Here is a 24,022-nt window from a genome sequence, read left to right as displayed (position 1 = left end):
TTCCAAACTCCTTCTTTAAAGCCCTGTCCAAGGCCATTTTGCAATTTGTGTGGAACAGGATATCCCCCAGGGTTACCAGGGTCATCCTCACAGCACCAACCAAGGCAGGGGGCCTTTCACTCCCGCACTTCAAGAAATATTATCAAGCTGCTCAACTCTGGGTCCTGAGGGAATGGTTGGGGGAGGACCAACGTACCACTTGGGTAACGCAAGACAGGGCGATTGCTAGGACCCCCCTGGAGGACCTATTGTGGAAACACAAACAACACAGACACCCGAATCTTCGTATTAGCGCGGTCATGAAAACCACCATTACTGCATGGGACGCTCAGACCAGGAAGGGAATCATGACCACACCTCTGGCCCCCTTTACACCTATATGCCGAAACCCACTGTTGCCTCCGGGATGCAAATCCGGAGGGTATGATGAATGGGAACATGCAGGGTGCAGGAAAATCGGAGAATTGATCCAGGACAATAAACTAAGGACATTTGCGGAATGCAAAAAAATGTGGAAGTTGACAGATGTTGACATATATAAATATGAGCAAATAAAGCACTGGCTCACCACTCCGGAGGCTGCTGCAAGGGATCTCACACCTTTTGAAAAATATATAATAACCAATTCAAGCGACAGAAAACTGGTGTCAACACTATACCACTTCATTAATACACCAGAAGAAGAAATCAAATGGACATACATGAAACGATGGAAGGGCATGCTGGGGGCTGAAATAACCAGACAGCAATGGGAGGAACTGTGGGTTGGTATCCCAAAACTCACCCGGGCAGTCCAAACCAGATAAATGTGGCTTAAAATCATCACGCAATGGCACTACACTCCAGAGAGGCTAAAATGAATGTATCCAGAAATGTCGGACCACTGCTGGAGAGGGTGCCCAGAAAAGGGCACTTGGAGGCATATCTGGTGGGACTGTCAGGGTGTAAAGGGCTTCTGGAGGGAAGTGCAAACGGAAATGACAAAAATATTCCCAGATGTAGCCCAAATGGGGGAGCGGGTGTGGCTGTGCGGATTCACAGACCCACAGACCAAAAGACTCCACAAAGCACAATGGAGAAGTTTCATGGGCTTAGTTATTGCAGCATGGGCCACAATTGCCCAAAATTGGAAAAAACAAGACCTGCCATTAGTATTTACCTGGCTGCAAAAAGTTTGGTTACAAATGACTATGGAAAAGATAACGCACCCCATTCAGGTTCAGAAGAACTCCTTCACGAAGGAGTGGGGGGCAGTGCTGGATTATTTGAAGTCAGACTCCACGGAACAATGGTGCCTGCACAATATTAAAATCTCGGACATTTATGGCACATAAACTTCTCCAGAAAGTACAACCGTATGGGACCCTACTCTTCCAGGGGGGTGGGGAGGGGGGAGGTGAGTTGGTGGAATTAAGGAATTGTTGTTATGTTAATGAAAACAATAAAAATATGTTTAAAAAAAAGAAACAAAAACAGGGTACCTATACTTGCGAGCAAGGAACATAATAAAAACAGTGACAGATAAGTATGTCAGCAGGTCCACAAATCTCTCCGATAATATCAAACAAATACTATAAAAGCATTGTTACATTTTCAATTGTGGAAAAGCTAAAATAGAGACACCAGTATGTGACGTATGCAGAACAGTTGAACCAGCAAAGAGCAGAGCCTGGGCTCTGTGCAGTACCCATAAGAGTACCAGTACCTAAGAGAATCTGGGAGACAAGGTAACCATTGAGAAAACCGTACCTGCATGCAAGACAATATGATGGCCATTTGAATGAGATTCCTGAAGAAGCAGAGCAGATTAAAGGCAAGGATGAATGGTGATGTCACACAGAAAGAGATGATGCACACAGAAGTGATGCAGAGACCAGAGAATGTAAATATTCTATAAAGCATCAAGAAAGTACCAAGGATAAGTGACATCTTGTGATCAAGGTGAAGAAACTTATGCCACAGACACAGATGAAGACATTAAGCTAGTTTCTACGTGTACAGATGCCACAGCAACGCAAGCAGCAAAGTAATTTGAAAGCTAGCTTCAAGCTTTATAGTAAATAGACTGCGGTAAACGCCAATATATATATAGATGCATATGGACAAATAAAAGATGGACGTTTCCACTACGCATTATAAAGCAGTGCTGAAAATGAACAAGAAAGCCTCACTTCAGTGTATCGCAGTTAAAAGCAATTTTTATTACAAATGAATCTCAGCAGAAGGAGTTGGATGAGCCAAGAAGCCAAAGTGTTATCAAACAGGAATTGGCTGACATTGGATACAAATTATGTGAAGGAACAAGAGGCTCCTGTTCTGAAGGCTTGAGCAAAACAAAAGACGTCAGACGACTATTAAAAAATTATATTAAAAACACAAAAAGGCTCGATTTTATGGTGTGCCGTCACGTGGAAGAAGGAAATTGGACGATCGAGGTGGTCACACCTACGCACGACGGCCATTCGCCTGACAGGATGTGAAGCTCCCCATAGATAGTGGTTAGCGTAAATGACAAATAAAATCCTTGCAAGGAGGGTATGATGGGTCCCCTTAGTTTGTATAAAAATCCCCTCCCACTTCTATGAAGAACGGAACGGAAAACAGTTTGAAGAGGCGATAACGGAGGCGGCGATCGCGAGGGTCTGAAGAAGAAAATATGCGAATGGTGAGTAGAAACTGAGGAGTATGGCAAATTGATGCATTCATAGTAAAATAAAGGAGAGTAACAGAGGGAGGTGGGATAAACGTAATGTAAGAGTAAGAGTGTAAACATATCTATTTATGGGGAATGAGATATTGACTTGAGTGTGACACAGAAATATAATAAGTTATATTGGTGAGAAGCCACAATAAAGAGTATACAACCTATACCTAAGTTTTAAAGAACGTTAGAAGAAATATTAATCTAAAATCCCATTTGTGGATGACATAGAAAACGGGTCCAATTTAAGGCAGACCTAAAGAGATAGATTTAAGTTCTGTGAGGAGCATTTTTAGAGGGTAAAATGAATCTTAGAGAAAAAGATTGTAGGAATTGTCATTTGACCAGTCAAGTTTGTCTGTTTGTTTTATGTGGTTTTGAAAGCATGATGACGTCATAGCTGAAGAAATTTGTTTTATGATAAATAAGAGAACTGCGAAGTTGAAGAAAAGAAAGTGATCATTTTAAATTGTATTTGATGGTTGTTTTTTATCAAGATGAAAGTAAAACTGTGATTAAACGGGATGGGAGCTTGCAACGATTGGTGCCCGCTCATATGGTATTGTTCTCTTGAAACATGCTTTAAACCTGTGATCAAAAGCAAACAAGCATTAAATAAGTTAAGAATAGACAAAATGAGAATGGAGGATGTTACTCCATTAGTGCATCTCTGCAAGCAATTGCCAAAACATGCACCTAAATTTAGGCAGTACAGTGCAGAATGGGTTAAAGGAACCGTAGACAAAATGTTTATGGCGGATCACTATCAAAGACAGTTTTGCAGCATATGATGACATATTTGCATGCAGTGTATACTGGGAAGAAGCTAGACAAGCGCCTATCGAGCTTAGAGCTTTGGAAAATGTATCAACAAGAGAAAGATGAGGAGCCTCCTTTAGATTGGATACTTAATGTATACGAGGAGGGTGGATAAGAGCCCTCTGCTCCACTTGCCCTGTCTGAAATAGAAGACGAGAGTATGAAAGACAATGGGTTATACCCATTAAGGGAACTTAAAGCAGCAGCAGGGTATAGCAACCCGGTTTATGAGTCACCTACGCAAAGTAGTGACGAAGGCCCAGAGAAGAATATCGAGAAAGATGTTATCTCTAAAGTCCTGAGAGACAAGGAGAGATGCAAGAAGGAAAGAAGTGATCGACCAAGTACATCTCTAGATATAGGAAGAGAGATAAAGAGATGGAAGGGAGAAGGAGATAAAACTGATGAGATAGCGCTCTCACAGAACGAATAGATGGGGGGTCAGATTTTGCTTAAACTCATTGGTAAAGGCATTGAGGACGTAAGACAAAGGGGAGATCAAGATGAGCAAGATAAAAAAGACAAGGAAAGGGAAGAACGATTGAAAGACGAAGGATCAAAAAGAAGAGATAGACAGAGACGAGAGCAGTTCTATCAAGGCGATCAGGCTAATAAACAAGAGAGAGCAGAAGAGCAAAGAAAACGCAACAATAGACAAAGAACAGCTGATGAGCAAGAGAGGCTAGAAAGAAAAAGAATGGAAGAGGAAGAGCAGAATTTAAGAGAAAACAGAATGAAAAGATGAAGGGATGAGGAGATACGAAGGGCAATTGAAGAATGGATATGAAAAAGAAAGTGGAAGACAGCGTGAAAGAGGAAGCTAGAAAGCAAAGAGAATTTGACGATGATATGGAAAGTAAAATAAGACAGAGAGCGTGCGATCTCGATTACATAGAAAAGAAAGTAAGAAATCCTGATCCAAAAGTAGTATGGGAAGATATAGAGGAATTCTTCCCAGAATACGAGTCATTACCAGGCCCGTCCAGAGCAAATCTAGAAGACAAGTTTGACTCGAGGAGCATTGAGGAAGCGATCGATAAAGTATACCATGAAATGAGAGCTCAGAAAGAGCCAAGGGGGAAGGGAAAAAATGAGTGTCTCGAGAATACTCAGTTGTATGACACGGAGGAAGCGTCATGTAGTGCGAGACATAAGGAGCTGTCTTTAGACAGACTGATTCTGAATAGAGATGACAAGGAGAGAAGTTGCACGAGTTGAGCACAAGAAATGTCAGATGAAGAAAGGGAAGCCTTCCATGGGGAAGAAAGAGATAACGCATGTGGTTTTGAGGGATGTCTGTCTATGGAGAAGGAAATAAGATGGTCGGATTTAAACGTGCCTGTATCTAAGGCGTCAGAGCCATTGACACAGTCAGACCGACCTATGGGGCAACTCCACGGTCAGAGGGGGGAGTCTCCACCTTATGTAAGCAGGTTAAGATCATTGCCAGGTAGACGGCGATGTGGTAATATTGTCCTTGCAGTGGACAGACAAATGATGAGAGATGAGATTGAGTTTGGGGCGTCTCAGTTTCACTTGCTAGAAAAAGGTGGGGCCAGACCACAGTATATACCTTGTCCCCAGATGGACAAGGATAATTTAAGGTGTAAGTAAACTCCCAATTTTAACTTCTGCCACTTGGAAATGGATACATGAATTAGAGAAAATGACTGGAGGAAACACGTTGGCCATAGGGGACATTAAGGGTCTTTTAATCGCCATACTTGGTGGGAGAGCTGATGATGTGCAGACAGGGGCAGGGTACCCTGGTGTGACTACAGTCAGCACTGCTCACGATGGAGCACCGTTCAATAACTGTAGAGCAGCAGTCTGGAAAGCGATTCAAGTACTATATCCGGACACGTCCGATATGGGAGCTATAATGACGAAAAAGATGAAGGAAGGAGATGATCCATTGGTTTACATTCAACATTTTCAGGAATCTTGGGATTTGGAAATGCGTGAATCTTGTGGAAAATATATACCAGTGTTCTATCATATATTATGCCAAGGGCTGCCAGAGCCAGTACAGAAGCAGCTCAAGAGGTTAGCGGGGATAGAGGCTAAACCATGGTGGGAAATTCAGCTGACTATTGCGCATTACTGCAGACTCTTGCAGGAAAAGAATTGCAAAAAAAACGATACTTGCAAAGGCGAGGAGGCAAAGTTAGTGGAGAAAAAACTATCCAAATACACCATTGATGGGGCAATGTTGACCAACGTAGACAGATCGAACTCACAGCAGACAATGAACATGCCGCAAGTGAATATTCAAAGGCAGTTCATTCAAAACAATGTTTTGTTTGTATTAACAAAAGTGGATATACTCCACGAGGAAGGGGATTTCGAGGACGAGGTTGGCAAGGTTATCAAGGGAATTGGTAGAATAATCAGGGAAGCTTTCAGAATAACCAAGGTGGGTTTCAAAATATGCAGAATGGCAATCAGAGTATGCAAAATGGGCAGGTTGGGAGACCACCACCTATATGTTGGATGTGTGGAATGACAGGGCACTTTTTTCGCACATGTAGAAGTCAAGGAATGGTGCAAAATGGCTAGTTTTTAAGACGTGGGATATCAAATCCACCTGCATATTTGCAGCAGAACAGAGATGGATTTGCATAGAATCAAACAGTGCAGCACCAAGCGCTGAAATTACAGCAATGCTTGCAACCACTATAGGTAGCAGTTAATCCGCCACAAGGACAGTCGCAACAATCGCCTATGCAGCTTCAGCAAACCACGAACACAGGTCAGTTAATGACTCCTGGAATAGGGGATGTCACTGCCAATGGAGGGAATCCTTTCACAAGTAACGGGATGAGGCTGCACCCACAATAGGACAGTTCACCGGGAGACCTGATGTGTTCAATACTATCTGTGACACGAAACTCTCATCAGGAGCCAAGGGTGGACGTCAGTATAGGAGGCAAATGTTTAGTAGACACAGGTGCAACATGCTCATGTATACGAGAAGGAAAATGTTCAGTGCCTGGCAATGCCATGTATACTCAGGGGTTCATAGGAGCTACTAGCAGAGTTCCTTTTACTGAAGAATTACCAGTTTCTATAGGAGAATGTGACATGAAGGTGCCACTGCTATATTCGAGGCAAACACCTGTCCATACATCGGGATGAGATTTAATGGCTAAATTGAATATGACAATCACGTTCACTGATGAAGGTATAGTGTGTTCAACACCAGGAATGCACTATGTAAACGTGTGCGAAATGATTATGGCATACGCAGGACAACTATCAATGAGAGCAATTCCGTTAGAACCAGAGGGTTTTGCTTGATGGACATGATGATGAAGGAAAAAAATGGCGCGCAGTAATCGCCATCAGGGAGGGTTACAGATTGACTGATGTCACTGATGAAGATCTGTTTGAAGATCATCTATCTGATGATGAAGTAACATTCGAAATGTGCATTACTTATTGAGCAAGAGTAATTAAAAGAGAAGTTCCTCATAAAAGGATGTTAGCACAAAAACGTCCAGAGTTTTTTGATGAAGATAGTGCCAGTTTCATTAGGACCACCGGCCCCTATGACATAGGCTTACTAAAGGGGGTTGGAGAAGTGAAGATTAAATTGAAACCAGGAGCAATTTTTCCTCGACCACGACAATATCCTATGTCCCGAGAGACCGATGAAGGTATTTTTAAGATGATTTCCGGCATGATGGAGCAGGGTATCTTAGTGACATCAGAGTCACGTTGTAATATGTCAGTGTACCCTGTGAAAAAAAGTAAGGGGGGGTCATGGCGTCTAGTGCAGGACCTTCACCCAATAAACCAAATTGTACAGGCTGAGTTTCCTGTAGTTCCTAACCCGTCCACAATTCTATGTAGCAAACCTTTTGAAGCACAATATTTGATTGATTTAAAAAAAGAATTTTTCGCAATCCCATTGCATAAAGACTCGCAGTGTCTGGCGTTGTTTACGTTCAGACAAACTCGCCTGAAAAGCACTCGCTTACCCCAGTGGTACTGTGAGTCCCCATCCATTTTCAATAGAGTCCTTCAGATGGACTTAAGCAACATCGCTTTGGAAAGCGTTGTGTTGCAATACGTAGATGACATTTTAGTTTGCAGCACCTCAGAAGAAAAGTGCAGACGCGATTCTGTCCAGCTGATGATTATACTCGCTGACAAAGGATATAAGGTTGACAAAGAAAAATTACAGTATTGTCATCAAGAAGTGTTGTACATAGGACAATTGATTTCGCATGAAGGGAAAAAGGTTACTCCTGAAAGAGCTGAGGCTATTTAAAAAAAAAGTCAAGCCACACATGATAAAACACATGCAGGGATTTTTGGGATTATGTAAATACGTCAGACCATGGGTCTTTGACTACCGTTCATATATAAGGCCCCTATTACAGGCACTAAAGAAAGCACAGGCAACACAGGAACATTTTGTGTGGACTGAGGAGATGGAAGAAGGGTTTGATGAATTGAAAAAAGCTGTTTGCACAGCTCCAGTTTTAGGGATTTCCAATTATGCTGAGGAATTCTTTTTGTTTTCACATACAGATGGCACTGTCATGACAGCAGTGCTTATACAGAGAACCACTTTGGGGTACAAGCCCCTTGCATATTACAGAGGAATCTTAGACCCAGTGATGAGAGTTCATTTTCTGTGCTAACAAAGTTTAGCAGTCTCCGCATTCACCATAGAGAAGGCTGCAAGCATACTAATGGGATGTTCCATGACGTTATGTGTTGAGCACACACTATTTGCCATTTTAGAGAAACTAAAACGCACATTGAGTTCTCAAAGGGCTTCTGCCTATCAGGTAGTCACATCAAATCCAACGATTAAAATAGTTGGATGTAAAATAGTGAATCCTGCCATGTTTATAGCTGAGCCAATGACAGAGGGAGAGCCTGTACACGATTGCGCGAACTATGAAGTGTTCTGTGATGAGCTCCCCAGAATAAAAGTGAATGTATTAGCAGGAGGAGAGATTTTTTTATTGAAGGTTCCACAAGGATGGACTGAGGTATACATGTGCCGCTGTGGTAAAGCACACAGCTAATGGGGAATTTCGGGTGCTTATTAGTACTCGATTGCCGTCTCATTATTCAGCACAGGCTGCAGAATTATTGGCGTTGATACTCACGATCGAGAGTCACACAGACCAGGAAGTAACAGGGTACAGCGACTCCGCCTAGGTGACATTGATGGTGCACGCCAGGCTAAAATGTTGGAAAAGGAGGGGCTACCTCTGAGCGGACGGCACGCCAGTGCAACACGTCGCCTGATTGGATAGACTCATTAAGGCACTACAACTCCCAGTAGGCATTGCAGTCGTTAATTGCGCAGCCCATACTAAAGGGGCAGATTTTATCTCACGTGGAAATCAAGCAGCAGACACTGATAGCGATTACCGATAAAGAGATGATGAATGTTGAGACTTTTGATGTGAATTGAAAATGATTACTATGATGACTGTATCTGAAGGGTACAACAACTTGTCAAAAACACAGTTAGTGGAGGTCCAGGTGGAAGCACCTCAATAGGAAAAGAATTTGTGGATGTGAAGAGGGTGTTCTTTAAACCCCTCTGAAGCATTGTGGCGACAGGACAGCACTGGTAAACCAGTGATGCCTGTAGCCTTATTAAGGGTGGCGCTGGAACAGCTACACTACCCTGCACATATAACTAGGGAGAATCTCGCTGTAACTATTGCTGAGGAATGGTTTGGGCCAAATTTGATGGATCATGTTGCATTTTTTATAGTGAACTGTATTGTATGTCAACAATTCATGGCTGGGCATACACTGCACACAGTTAGGGGAGTCATTCTGAGACCTAATGGCCCTTTTCAGCACTTGCATATCGACTATGTCGACATGATACAAGTATGTAATGGATATAGATATCTAATTGCTGTGGTGTGTCATTTCTGAAGATGGATAGAAGCAGGACCATGTACACACCCAGACTCTACCTGTGCAGCAAAATTCTTGGTGTGGGAAGTATGTCCTAGATGGGGTGTATGCGAAGTTATGAGGTCGGATAATGGTCCTCATTTTGTGAACCAGATATTTGAACAGTTGTTTGGTATAAAGCACAAGTTTTCTTTAGCTTATCATACGCAAGGAAATGGGATCTGTGAGACGCTCAACGGCTTGCTTAAAGAAAGAATAGCCAAATTGAAGCTTACCTTTAGGAAAGGGTGATTGCATTGCCTACCACTTGCATTATATGCTTTAAGGAACCAGCCAGGTTCTGACCACTATCTCACAACCCACGAAATAGTGACAGGGAGATGAATGTGAACCCCCCCTAATGACTCCATCCAGAGTTAGAAGTGATGCTCAGCCAACAGCAGAACTGTTAGGATTGTAATTACGTGATTATTTGAACTATATGACTTCCAGTATTTCTGTCATTTCAGCACAGCTGTGGAGACAAGGGTGTAGAGCAGTACAGAACACAGAAGGAGATGCTGCAACAAACCAATGTCAAGAATTTCGTGTTCCCCAACTATTCTCAGGAGATGCAGTTTTGATCGCAACCACGTAAGTAAAAAGTGGGATGAACCCCGTTTCTGTGGTCCGTTCATTGTGGAAGACATCACGCTGTCTGCTGTCAAAGTGCAGGGCTGGCGTGCTTGGATCTTTTTGGGGAATGTTAAAATCTTTACTGGAGAAACTCCTCTGGCTACACCCCTACACGACGAGGCAAGTACAAGCATCGGGGAAGAACCACAGCACGTGCAGAAGAGATCTATGATGAGGAAGAAGGATGCAGAAGCTGACAAGTAGAAAGACAAGGAATTCATTGGACTGTGGCTTGATTCGGGACACTCCTTTTAAGTCATTTATAAAAGGGGCAAGGAAATCTAATTCAAACACTCTGTGCTGCTATTTCAGAGTGAATGAAGATCTTTTTGTTCTTAAAGCCACAGCAGCTTATTTAGTTTAATCTGAGGCATGCTTAAGCCTTGATAAGAAGAAAGGTGATAAGAGGTTATACACCTTGGACTGAGGCATGCTTAAGCCTTGATAATAAGTGGGTTATGCCAGATTTTGATCGGGACACAGCAATTGGAAAAGGTTACAAAACCCAGATTCATTTGACACTGAGTTCATGTTTGGATTTACCCATGGTGTCACCCAGTAATGACCTTTCTAGGCACATTCTTACTTATTTCGAGTTGATGCTACGCGCTTACCCTTCGCTGGTGGGGAGAACCACTCGCATTCCAGCTTTTTTACAAGACCCTAAGAATGAAGAAGTTATAAGAAGATTACTCATAATCATCACTGAACAATTATTGCAGCTACCTGAGTACAGTGAGCAGAGTACAAATGCCCCTATCAAATGAAGCAGCTCCTAGACTAGTCAGTGTGGTGTTCTTTTGTCTGATTTAAGAGTATCCGAATCTGGTTGGGAGGCACACCGATGTGTTCACCTTTCTAAGGGATCCGAGAAACACTGCCAATCTGAATGTGATCCTGGAGGGTATTATTTTCCAAGCATCTATTCTGAGCGAAATCACAGGTCGGTGTAGAAACTTTCCTTCGAGGGACAGATCAAAAGGTTGCAGATAAAGAAAGACTTTTGGTTCCGGCTGAAAGAATGTCAACATGTCGTCTGGGCTGAGGCAGATTCGAGGCATAGATTGGGAGATAATCTATGTCATTCAGCTTGTTTAGACTTACTGAGGTTGTTTTTCTTAATTATAAAGAGGCATCTACAGTTCGACTGATGAAAGACTGATTAAGGAGATACAGAGAAAGTAATTTTTGTCGTCCATAAAGCAGATAACTGATCAAGGATGAGTTGCTGAGTCGAGATAGCAGCATCAAGAAGCAGTTCACAGTGCTGATGTATTAAAATTGTAAAGTTTTTCCTTCCTTAGGTAGTCATGATGGGAAATTTAAACAGTAACATTACATTACTGCATGAAGACAGACACACACATTGTCCAAGAAGTAAATGCTGTAGGTTAACTTACCACTGCGTTATCTACACTTGCATTGTGTTCATAATTGTACTTCTTTCTTTGACTGTGAGAACGGAATTCTATATTGGTGCAAAAGGAGCTAACACTCCTGTGCATGTTTCTGAGCAGAGGGAAAATGTATGTGTGGCAACTACTAGACAGTCTAGACCCTATGTAGTCATTCCTGTTCCAAAAAAGGATGGCAAATTGACTGAGCTTAAGATGGATGTCATTAGTAATAATACACATGTAAAACGTGTCTTAGAGACTGTTTATGGATGCCAGAGACAGGCTCGGCGAAGCAGGCAAGGTACAGGGTTGATAAAAGGTGAGCCTACACAAGTAATACATGCAAAAACACCTGGTCCAGTGACAATAGACCCAAAAGCAGTTTCGAAAAGAAGATCCCAAATGGAGATTATGCAAGACATTTTCATACCTAAAGAACTTGTTGAGAGAGTAAGGCTTGCTGAACGTTCTCCTACACGGGGAACCCGGACGGATGTTCCTGTGAATAATTCAGTCAGAAGAAGCTATGCTGGTACACATCATGATATGATTATGGAAGCTCATATGAAAAGAATGATACCTAAAAGAAGCACACAGGAAGATAATTATGAATTAAATGATTACCTGGACAGCACAGCACACTTGGGAAATAACATATGGTACCAACACCCCCCCTTCCCAGCACTTGTCTGCACTTACCTTGCACTTGCCACCAGCTGGCCCTATTTATTTATTTTATTCTACTTACTTGTACTGCACTTCCACCCCCTCCCCCTCCCCTTGCATTTTTCCCTTCCCCTACCCCTGCACTTGCGCGGTCTGAATGTCACCTGGCCTAGTAGGATCGTTGTCCCCTTGTTCCCCCCTCCCTGCCTCGTTGCACCTTGAAACACTTGTGTATAGGCGCGTTACAAAAGCCATATCATATCATAACACATGAAGGAAGTTGGGAGAAGAACTTCAAAGGAGGAATGCTTTGTATGTGCACTCCTGTCATACAGCATGGGGAAGTCGAAGATCTTCATAGCTGTTGAAATAGACGTTCACACAGCACATTGTCTTTCACACGTAGCACTTTGCAAGACCAGCGGCCAGTTCATGGGAAGTGGTACTTCTCTTAAATGGGCAACTGAAGGAACAGATCCAGATGAAGATGATTATATTCAAGATATAAAGACAAGAAACAATGCAAAGACAAGGAGTACTGGGATCATATATGAAAAACCTGGAGTGAAAGGAGCTGAAATCAGAAGGGAGGTGAATAAAAAACTGGAGACCGCAGCAAAATCTGCAGACGATATTCGAATTTGGAAGAACAGAGGTCAGATGCAGATCTGGGGATCAGTGTTATCACCAGATGGATGGGAAAAAGGAGTGGTGATCTGCAGAGCCTGGATGGTAACTTATCGTCCTGAAGCTACCTTTTTGAATGTGCAAGAAGTGTGAAAACCATTGTAGCCAAGAATTTCTAAACTACTAACATTGGTCGAAGACAGAGGAGGGCCCCTGCAAATAGTGCCTTTGGGGAGCTGAAAGCTATGTTTCAGACTGAATGGTACAAGAAAAGTTGTAGAAAATTAGAAGTGTGATTGTATCTTTGATACAACAGTGATGATGCATGGAACAGCAGTAATCGTAGATCATTATTGGGCTTGTGGATCCGAGGCCTACATAAGGCTACCTAAAGACTGGGGAGGAATATGCACATTGGTGAATGTCCATGTTCCAGCATTAGTGATTCCGAAGAGTGACCTAAATCTTGACAGTTTCCCAAAAGCAGATGCTCACCTGAGGATGAAGAGATCTGTGGAGCTGATAAGGAGGATAACGAGAGAGAACTATTTATCAGCCAAGTCAATAGAAGCCTTTGACTCCATCCCACATGAACTCAGACTGTTCAACCAGACTTCTTCAGTGTTCACTTTGATCTTTATGCCAACAATACAAGTTGGAGCAAATTCCAAGTGGCTTCAGACAACCAGATGGGAATTGCTGCAAACAATTAACACTACTTTAAAGGGATTCAATGCAATCAGAGAAGATATGAGAGCCATAAAACTGATGACCCTCCAGAATAGATACGTCTTGGACATGGTCACAGCTATGGATGGAGGTGTTTGTGCAAAAATTGAAGAATCATATTGCACATTCATACCTTCTTATGATGACGAGAATGGGACCTTGATAGAGGCCATAGACATGCTGACAAAACTCCATGGCCAGATGATAGACGAAGTAGAAGACATTGCTGATGACAGCTGGTTTGGATCGCTCTTCTCTTGGGTTCCACAATGGATGGCAGATATGTTCAAGTTTCTTGGAGCCTTGATCGTGTTGATATTGCTTGGATTTTGTGTGATCAAGATAATAATCTTGAAGTGCAAGAAGACAGCAAAGAAAGCCATAGGGATGAAGATTATGATTGATGTTGAACCTGGTTGGAAGCCCAGAGATCTGTCAGATGAAGAGATCAGAGAATTTGTGAAGGCCTGTATCCATGCACCTGAGGGAACAAAGTTCCTGTACCCGAAGATCCATAAGAAATATGTGGGAAGATGGATCTATTGCAGTCCAAGTGGACAGTGCACGCTCATGACATGGAACAAGGGTGAGCATGTGAAATCAGCAGGTTGTCTGAAAGGAGTCATAAAGATATGGATCCCCAAGAAACAATTCTTCCGATCGGGATGCCTAGAGGTGAAGGAGGATGAGAAAATGGTTGATGAATCAACCAGAGGCGGGAGTGCAAAGGAGGAGCCAAGTACCCCCCTCCAACTGCCCTGCCCTTATTACCTATAGAGTGGGAACCAAAGTATGTGACTTATGCGGAACAGCTGAACCAGCCAAGAGCAGAGCGTGGACTCTGTGCAGTACCCATAAGAGTACCAGTACCTAAGAGAATCTGGGAGGCAAGGTACCCATTGAGAAAACCGCACCTGCATGCAAGACAATATGATGGCCATTTGAATGAGATTCCTGAAGAAGCAGAGCAGATAAAAGGCAAGGATGAATGGTGACGTCACACAGAAGTAGATGACGCACACAGAAGAGATACAGAGACCAGAGAATGTAAATATTCTATAAGGAATCATGAAAGTACCAAGGATTAGTCACATCTTGGGATCAAGATGAAGAAACTTATGACATAGACACAGATGAAGACATTAAGCTAGTTTATACATGTATAGATGCCACAGAAACGCAAGTAGCAAGGTAATCCTGAAAGCCAGCTTCAAGCTTTATAGTAAATAGATTGCAGCAAGCGCCAAAATATATATATATGCATATGGACAAATCAAAGATGGACATTTCCACTACACATTATAAAGCAGTTCTGAACATGAACAAGAAGGACTCACTTCAGTGTGTCGCAGTTAAAAGCAATTTTAATTACAAATGATTCTGAGCAGGAGTTTGATGAGCCAAGAAGCCAAAGTCTTATCAAACAGGAATTGGCTGACATTGGATACAAATTATGTGAAGGAACAAGAGGCTCCTGTTCAGAAGGCTTGAGCAAAACAAAAGACATCAGAGGACTATTAAAAAATATTATTAAATACACGAAAAGGCTCGATTTTATGGTGTCCAGTCACGTGGATGGAAGAAATTGGACTATCGAGGTGGTGACACCTACGCACGAGGCCAGGCTGTGCCTTCACTCCTTAAACATTCTCAGAGCGCAGTACAAACTCAAGGCCAAACTTCAAAGCACTAATTGACACTGCACCATTGAGGTGATGATGGATTGAGATATTAATTAGTGGGAAGCAAGTGTTATAACGAACCCACCAGCACCTGGACGTTCAGTCTGCATGCTGTTAGACGTAGGTGGAAAAGTACTGACAGGCGTTAAAAGCCATCCAATTGTAGAGGGCCGTGTAATCTAGGGTCTTATAGTTTGTGTAGCCAATGGAACATTGTGTATCTAGTGACATTCATAGTGGCCATTTTGAGGGGAGGGCTTAGTTGCCCGACCTGATGTTAGGTACCCTATCACTCTCCTTTACGGTTCTATACTGATATGGAACTTATACTAGATATTCACTGAGAGCCAATCACTCCCTCCATTAGGTTTTATAGTTTGTCACGTAGGTAGTGACACAGTTCAATACATCACTGATGACGATTTTATACAATATAAGCTCTGTTTCTACTAAAATGAGTTGAGTAAGAGGATCGAACGAATGCTGATGTTCGTTGTACTCCTTGTTTTATATACTTTTGCCAAACTACCTGTGTCGTTCTGATTATTGATGTATGAATAAATCTGCATCCCCATCGATCTCCAGGGTATTGCTACTCATCGTAGCCATATGTGCCACACCTAGATGGACTTAGATGGAATGCTTAACTTTAGCCTACATCACATCTAGACTGGATTGTGAGCGTTAGCATGCACCAAACTTAGATGGAATTCTTAACTTTAGCCTGCGTCACATCTAGATAGGATTATGAATGTTAGCATGTGCCACGCTTAGATGGAATTCTTAACTTTAGCCTGTGTCGCATCTAGATAGAAATGTGAATGTTAGCATGCGCCACACTTAAATGAAACTGTGATAGTTACCAAGTGCCACACTAAGATGTAATCGTGATCACTAGCCTGCCTCACATCTAGATAGGATATTGAAGATTAGCAAGTGCCAAACTCAGATGGAATAGTGAATGATAGCAAGCATTACAGCTAGACATAATTGCAAGGACAGCAATGCCAATTAACCAATCCATTAACAATTTCACCCCTCTGCATACACCTCTCAAACTCTAAACAAACACAACCACAGGCCTACAACACAACAATCCGCACAAACTTCACTACACTGCAACAACAAAACAAACCACACATAGACTCGCACAACAACACACAACGACTACCGACCATAAAACACCCCAAGCAAAGCCAACGGACCCACCGGGGTGAGGCTGTCAACAGCACATCACTGCTCTCTTGCAATTTTCCAGCTTATTCCCACTAACTCACCCCCCCTTCCCTTTTTCAGAGCCGCCAGAGTGCCAGGGGACCAATCCGGTGGTGATAGTGCGCGGTACAAATATCCTTTAACATTAACATTAAAGGGCTGGGCAACCCAGTTCACTGTAATGTAAAATGTTACATTGGTAAATGAAAACCAACACATATAAGGAATACGTTTCCTCAAACGTGAAATTGACTGAAAATCTAAGGCACCACACCTGCAGCAATTCTACAGTATGCTCCTTTGCTAGATATTTAATTGTTCTGAATATGTCTTCTATTTCTTGTTTAAGTATTTTTTATGCTCCTTTGCTAGTAACTTTACCAAAGTGGCCATTGGCCTAGAATATGAGTGGAAACAACTGTTGTATGAAAAAATATATACCGTACAAACAAAAAACAGAAGTACAAAACCAGTGCAGGTGCTTATCGTATGCTTCAGGGTTAGATGGAAACATGTTCAAAGAGCTGCACCTGCCCTTAACAAATTTAATGGCACATCCCACTCCATAATTCTTTTTCTTTTCAGTATTTTTTATTAAGGTTCATTGGCATATAAGGCTTATATGATACATACAAGAACAAGTAGAATATAACGATATTATCAGAAAAGTAAATCCTCTAAAGCAGATTGAAATGGCATGAAAGCCTAATATGCAATTACCAACATCGTATATTCTAATGCATAAAAAATGCAAATTCAAAATAGACTTATAGATGTATACAACATGTATCATAACTTTAACAGACAGGACACACAAGACAAACATGAAAGGAAGGGAGGGAAGGGGGTATTGTTCCGCAAAAGTGTGTAATAGCAACAGATTAATCATTTTCCACTAAGGACTAGAAGTTGCATTATCTAAGTATTCAACAAATGACTGACATTTTCATGCATGCTTACACTTCAAAGCTGGGGATGTAACATTACATTTCTCCATTCTGTGGATGTTACATACAGAGTTCCACCAAATTTTAAAGTGCAGCCGCTTAAGATCTTTCCAGTTGGAGGTGATGGTTTGGATAGCTATTGCAATAAAGAGATCAAACAGATTGCCTATATGTCTATCAATTGCAGGCTGAATAGCTGAACTACTAAGGTAAAGAAAGGAAAGGCAGAACTCATATTGTACGTGAAAAATAGATGTAAGCATACTCCAAACCGTTTCCCAGAATATTTTAACATGGATACATTCAAAAACAATGTTTTTGAAAGAGCCTCACGTACAAAGACAACTCCAACAGTTTTCATTTTACGAAAGTCCACCTTTAAAGAGAGTTAATGGGGTGATAAAGGCCCTATGATGGAAGAAGTACATAGATTGGAGTAAACTTGCCGAAACAATAGCTGTAGACATATTTCCCCATACAGAACCCTTTGTTGAGCATCAATTAAGGAGCAATCTTGTTTCCAAGCCACTTGACATTTCCATGGATTTATATCTCTTGACATGGATATACAGATCTTATAAAACATTGAGGCTGTGAAGTTTTGGTTGGACATATTCTGCAATTTGTCTGCTTGATAAACATTAGCTGTGCAAGTTAACAGATCATAATTTACCATAATTGCGTCAATCAAATTTAAATATTGGTGCATAAAAATCACTGGCATATGGTACTTGGTCACCATCTCATTGAATGTGATTGGTGTCCTTTGAACAAAGAGCTGTCCCACATATTTTACATACATAGCCTACCTGTTCTTTCTTAATTAAATTTGGAAGAAAAATATTAAGTCTGTTAGCTAGGCTTTTAGTGAAGAGTTTACAATCAGTATTAATTAGGGATGTAGGTCTATAGTTTTGGACCAATTCAGGATCTTTGTTGTTTTTAGGGAACACAATAAGCATTGATTCCAAAAAGGAGCATATGGCTTTTTCATTGGAAATGAAGGAAGTATAATATTCCTTGTGTACCAATAGATCATTAAAGTGAGCAAATAAATCAATTGGAAATCCATCTGAACCAGGAGCTTTACCTTTTATGAGGCCTATAATAGCTTTATATATTTTACTTTCAGGTATGGGAGCATTACGTGTTATATAAGTCATGATGTATATGTGTAAAGAAGTCTGAGGCATTTGTGCAGTTTGGTAATACTTCAGAAGAACATAATTCTTGATAGAATTTAGAAAAAGCTTGTAAGATTTCTTTATCTGTAAGGACTCTGTTCCCATTATGATCCTTAATCACTTTTTCAGTTTGTGATAAGAGGCTAGTGATTTTCTAGATTTATTATAGAACTGATAGATTTTTGATTTGTACTTTAGAAGATTAGCACATGAATACTGTGTGGCCAAGTTATTATACTGAATCCTAAATTTAGTTATTTTTGTAAGAATTAAAACAGAGTTGGTGTGTATGTATTCAGATTCTAGATATTTAATTGTTCTGAATATGTCTTCTATTTCTTGTTTAAGTATTTTTTTTTAATAACAGTGTAGGAAATTATGTGACCTCTTAATACAGCTTTATAGCAGTCCCAAATGTTATCAATGGATGTGTCTACATTAAGATTCTCAGAGAAGAAATTGGCATGCTGTTGTTGAATACATTTAGTAAATTCTTCATCTTTCAAGAGGTTTGACTTAAATCTCCATCTATTATGTTGATGTATATTGTGTGGATTGGTTAGTTGAATGTGTACAGGAACATGGTCTGACAAGGCTATGGGTTCAATCTTGGCACCTAGCAAGTGATTAGTCATGGATTTGGAGATACAAACATAATCAATTCTTGAAAAGGAGTTATGAGGAGGGGAGTAAAAGGTATATTCCATATCGGCAGGATGAACCAAATGCCATGAATCGGTTAAGGCCTAAATAGAATACAAAGTTAATAAATTGCACATAATAATTTGTTTTTTTTAAAGAGGACCTTTGATTTCTTATCAAGAAGGGGATCCATGATCTCATTACAGTCGCTGCATACAATAAGGTTATTAGGGCTAGAACTAAAGATATTATTTCTTAATTGAATCCAAAAAGTAGGGTCAGCATTGGTGGGTCCAAATACATTTTAAATAGAGTATTCAGTACAATCAATAAGAAGCTTAACCAGAACCCATCTTCTCACCTCGTCAGATTCTGTGGAGATTACCTTATATTGGAGATGCTTATTGATAAGGGTAATAACTCAATTTTTCTTCCCAACTGCCGCACTTGAAAAGACTTGTCCTGCCCATAGAGGTTTCAGTTTAGCGGCTTCTACTTGTGAAGGGTGAGATTCTTGTAGACATGCTATGGATGGTTTGTCCCTGTTAATATGGGAGAGAATTTCTGCCGTTTGATAGGATTATGAAGTCCTTTAATGTTACATGAAGTTATGTTAAATGACATAGGGAGCCGTCAGGAAAGTATTGCAAGCTCATAGTCAATATTAACAGAATGTTGCATAAATAGACGCACCGGGAAGAAACATGAGGAAAGGGGGAAGACAAAGTTGACATGGAGTTTTGTAATTTACTTAAAAACCAATAATGATGATGAGAGTAGTGGCTAACTGGAAACAGCCACTCCAAACCACGTCAGAGTTGCAACGGTAAGTACTAGGGGTGGAGAGCCATATCCGGAAGGGCTCACGAAATGCCCCAATTCAGCGAGAATATCATGAGATAAACAACATTTTCAGTACAAAGACCTCATCATTGAGGTTGTCTTGATGTGTACATTTCTTCTCTTCTGTGGCTTTGAATGAAATTGCATAAATCAACCGTATTCTGGAATGTGAACATATGACCATTGAGGGTAACCTTTAGAGAAGCAGGATAGATGATCCCATATCTAGCGTTTGTTGCCTAGGAGCTGGCCTGAACGTCAAAAGTTCTTTTCTCTTTGCTGCAGTGGCATTAGAGACATTTTGAGATATACAAATCTTAGTGCCTTCCCACATCAGTTGCTTTCTTTGCTTGGCTTTGTCTTTGATGAGAAGGACATGGGTATAATCAAGTAAAGAGAAGATTAAAGTTCTTGGAGCATTACGAGATGGGGTTCTAGGACCCAAACGATGAGCCCTTTGGATGTTGAGTTGCAGGGGTGTAGGGAGATCTAAAAGCAATGGAAGCATATAATATAGATATTGAATGGGATTACCTTTTTCAATGCTCTCCAGAAGACCGACAATATGTAGGTTATTCCTCCAATTCCTATCATCTTTGGGTGTGGGAGAGTCACTTTTGTGTCTTTTCGGAGCATTGTTAGTCGATGTTGAGGACCCATCTTTGAGTTGTCCTTTTTTTAGTTCATATTGATATTTGAGCATATAGTATTCAATGGGGGTCATTCCGAGTAGGGCAGTAAGGGTTAACGGTCACCGTTAACGAGACCGGTGCCGTTAAACCCTTACCGCCCTATTCCGAGTTCCCTTTGCGGGTTGGTACTTAACGCCAGGCGTTAAAAAACCAACCCGCAAAGGGACCTAGGAGCTAATTACGGCACCGTAATTTACGGTGCCGTAATTAGCGCCTTCCCCATTCCCATTGAGCCCTATGGGGCAAAAATGGGAATGGGGAAGGGCCCTTGGTGAATGGGGAATTACCGACCCCGCCAACCTTGGAATGGGGCGGTAATTCCGCCATTCACCATGGCGGAGTCGGAAAAATAACGGCGTCAACCAAGGCGCTAATAGCGCCTTGGTTAACGCCAGGGTCGGAATGAGGCCCAATATGCGTAATCTTCTGCCGCCAGTACAGCTAATGGGTCGGAAGTTACATAAATGATGCTTTTTTATAGTGAATTATGGCAAACAATGTAAACAGTCAATATCTTGTTATAGTGTCAGCTAAAATTAGAGCAGTTCCTCAATAGGACAGTCATTACCTCAAGTGGCAGAGCTAAGGACGCCTTGATAAGCCCTTGCTATAACACAGCAACTCTTCATTATTAAAATCCAGGCAGCTATGTGCCACACTTTACGTGAGTCTTCCAGTAGCCAGATACCTCAAGCACTAGACTGCTACATTGTTATATTAAGGGGTACATGGCTAGGTTAGTAATATAACATGATGGCATGTTGCTAGAGAAATGTCAGGCAGCCACATGCTCATAGTCATTTGTCCAATTAAGTGTTGATATCACAGCTGTTTATAAACAGAATTCTGATATTGAGGCATACCTGCCTACATTTGAAAATCAAAATTCCTGAGATGTATGCCCCGCCCACAGCCACACAAGACTCCGCCCATTTGCACATGGCTCCGCCCACACGCCAAACAGGTAAACTTGGTTGTTGTATGCTTCAGTTTGCTTACTATAGCATTGAAAATAATTCATTCAATGCTATAGTAAGCAAAATGAAGGCAGTGCCGCCGCCTTCATAATAGTGCTTTCAATCCATGTCATTGGATTGAAAGCACCATTTTTGCGGCGGCGGCTTCTGTTTGCTTACTATAGCACTGAAAATAATTAATTCAATGCTATAGTGAGCAAACTGAAGGCGCCACCGCAATAATGCTGCTTTCAATCCATGTCACTGGATTGAAAGCCGCATTATTATTGCTGCGGTGCCGCCTTCATTTTGCTTACTATAGCATTGAATGAATGATTTTGGTAAGCAAAATGAACGTGGCACCGCCGCCGTAATAATACTGCTTTCAATCCAATTATATGGATTGAAAGCACTATTACAGGGGTCGGGGTCGCATTGAGCGCCGTTTCCGGATCCCGGCCACTTCTCCTCCCGATCAGGTGGAGAATATGACGGACCCGGAAAGAATCTCAAAATTCCTGAGATTCACGGGACTTTTCCGGAGACCCGGAGAAATGCTTAAAATTCCGGAGTCTCCGGAAAAATTCCGGAGGTTAGGCAGGTACCAAAAAGTGCCAGAAAAGAACTGTTCCTCCATCAGGATGAATAAGAAAAAGTCATCCAAAATGCCTCTATGGTGCTAAATTCTGCTGATATGAAAATATCGCCAGTGTATTTAAAACATCTTCTTTTCTCACGTTGTGCTTCAACGGTACTTACAGGCACTTGTGGTGACAAACTGCTTCCCACCATTAAGCGGCTCCTCTGCTACACGTCAGCCGCATCAGCTGACTGGATGCGTGGGCTGGTTTCTCCACGCGAGGTTACTGCTTTAGGCCACGCCCACCGTCTCGCGTACACTGTCCGCTTTTCACTTCTCAGTCGGAGCCCACAGACGCTGGAGCATACCGCTGGGCACACAAACACGATGCAAGCCACAGGCAAATCAAAAGTGGATATTTACATTATGAGGAAATGTAAATAAAGAGTTTAGTAGTTAGGCCGAAGCGGGAGCATAAAATTAGGTGGCCATTCCGCTATGTCGCTAAGCCACGCGATAATTTTTTTTTCTGTGACTTACACACTTACTATCTCAACAACATCTACTGATTCGCTAGTTCATGAAGTCTGGACGAAGTCTCCAGGCATCTATCGGCCCCTGGCCACCCAAGAATCTGGAGCAGTGGCAGCACCATGGTGGGGGCAGAGGCTTTGGCTGCCCCCCCCCGGGCTCCCCTCTGAAGCCCAATGCACGCCCAGTGCAGCCCCCAGCCTCCCGCTGGTGCCCTATTATCCGACCCCTTGCACGAAAAGCTGCCTCCAATACTGATCTGGAGACAGCTCCCAGCAAACATGACCGTCAATTAGGGGTTGCTAGTGGTACCAACGGCTACCCCAGGCAAATTCCTTGGCACCCTTGTCACTGCCTCTGTGATTCCTGGCCTACTGGCCGGCCCACTTGCGTGTCAGAGTGATTGATTGCTCAATGAAAAGAAAACTGTTGAGTGAAATACATCTCTTTGGTTTTGGCAATATAAGTGGGTTTCTTCTTCACCTTTTCGCAGTTGACTGCTTGTACAGTGGGAGCCACCATCATTGCTGAAAGAGTAAGAACTTTGTCTAGTGGCATGAAGAAACAATATTTTCCAACATAGCACTTGCCAGGGCATAACAATTATTATTATGTATGGAACTATATTTCTCGGTATACTTGTTCTGTGTGTACGTCTGTGTGTTCATTTACACGTGTGTGCGTGCGTGCCTGTGTGTGTATGTGTGTGTAACATCTCATAGTTTTCCATTTGTTTAAGTGTAACAGTTTATGTCCTCTATTTGTGTGACACTTCTATCTAAACTGCACCAAGCACTTATCTGTAGGTACTGCTATACATTTTGGAAAGTAGCATTTTTTTTGCAGCATTTAGAAAGGGATGGACTTAGCTCCGAGAAGTGCCTACCAATAGGATCACAACTGATTTACCTAACAGGTTTCAATAAAGATTTCTTTTATATTTTCATGTCTATTTACAATGTGGTTCAGCGCTTCACACATCCACTTTATTAAACACAAACACGTTCTGCTCATGAACGAACACAATTATACATCGTAGTATTTTGATTTAGAACAAAAGATGAGATTCAGGAGATGTGGCCTATTGTTTAAACTGGAGACAGTGATATGGGTTACCAGGGCACAAATGATGGCTTCTTGTCATGTGTGATCCTGGGCAAATCACTTAACCTCAAAAGACCACATTTTCCTTACTTTCTCAAACCGAACACAGCTATGAGGGATTCGGCTCAATT

General features: G+C 41.8%; 1 long non-coding RNA gene across 1 annotated transcript in view; it reads right to left on the bottom strand.

Annotated features, from left to right (window-relative positions):
• The window catches only part of LOC138526591 (uncharacterized), a 403,874-nt gene extending 381,322 nt beyond the window's left edge, over nt 1-22,552 (bottom strand). Inside the window, exon 1 of the long non-coding RNA XR_011283642.1 lies at nt 22,436-22,552. This is a non-coding gene — a long non-coding RNA (uncharacterized lncRNA). The remainder of the gene's footprint in view (nt 1-22,435) is intronic.
• Between the last annotated feature and the right edge of the window lie 1,470 nt (nt 22,553-24,022).

This window comes from Ambystoma mexicanum, chromosome 7p, assembly GCF_040938575.1.
Source record: "Ambystoma mexicanum isolate Mex_15411 chromosome 7p, UKY_AmexF1_1, whole genome shotgun sequence".
Classification (NCBI taxonomy): Eukaryota; Metazoa; Chordata; class Amphibia; order Caudata; family Ambystomatidae; genus Ambystoma; species Ambystoma mexicanum.
This window is presented reverse-complemented; position numbering and strand designations above follow the sequence as displayed.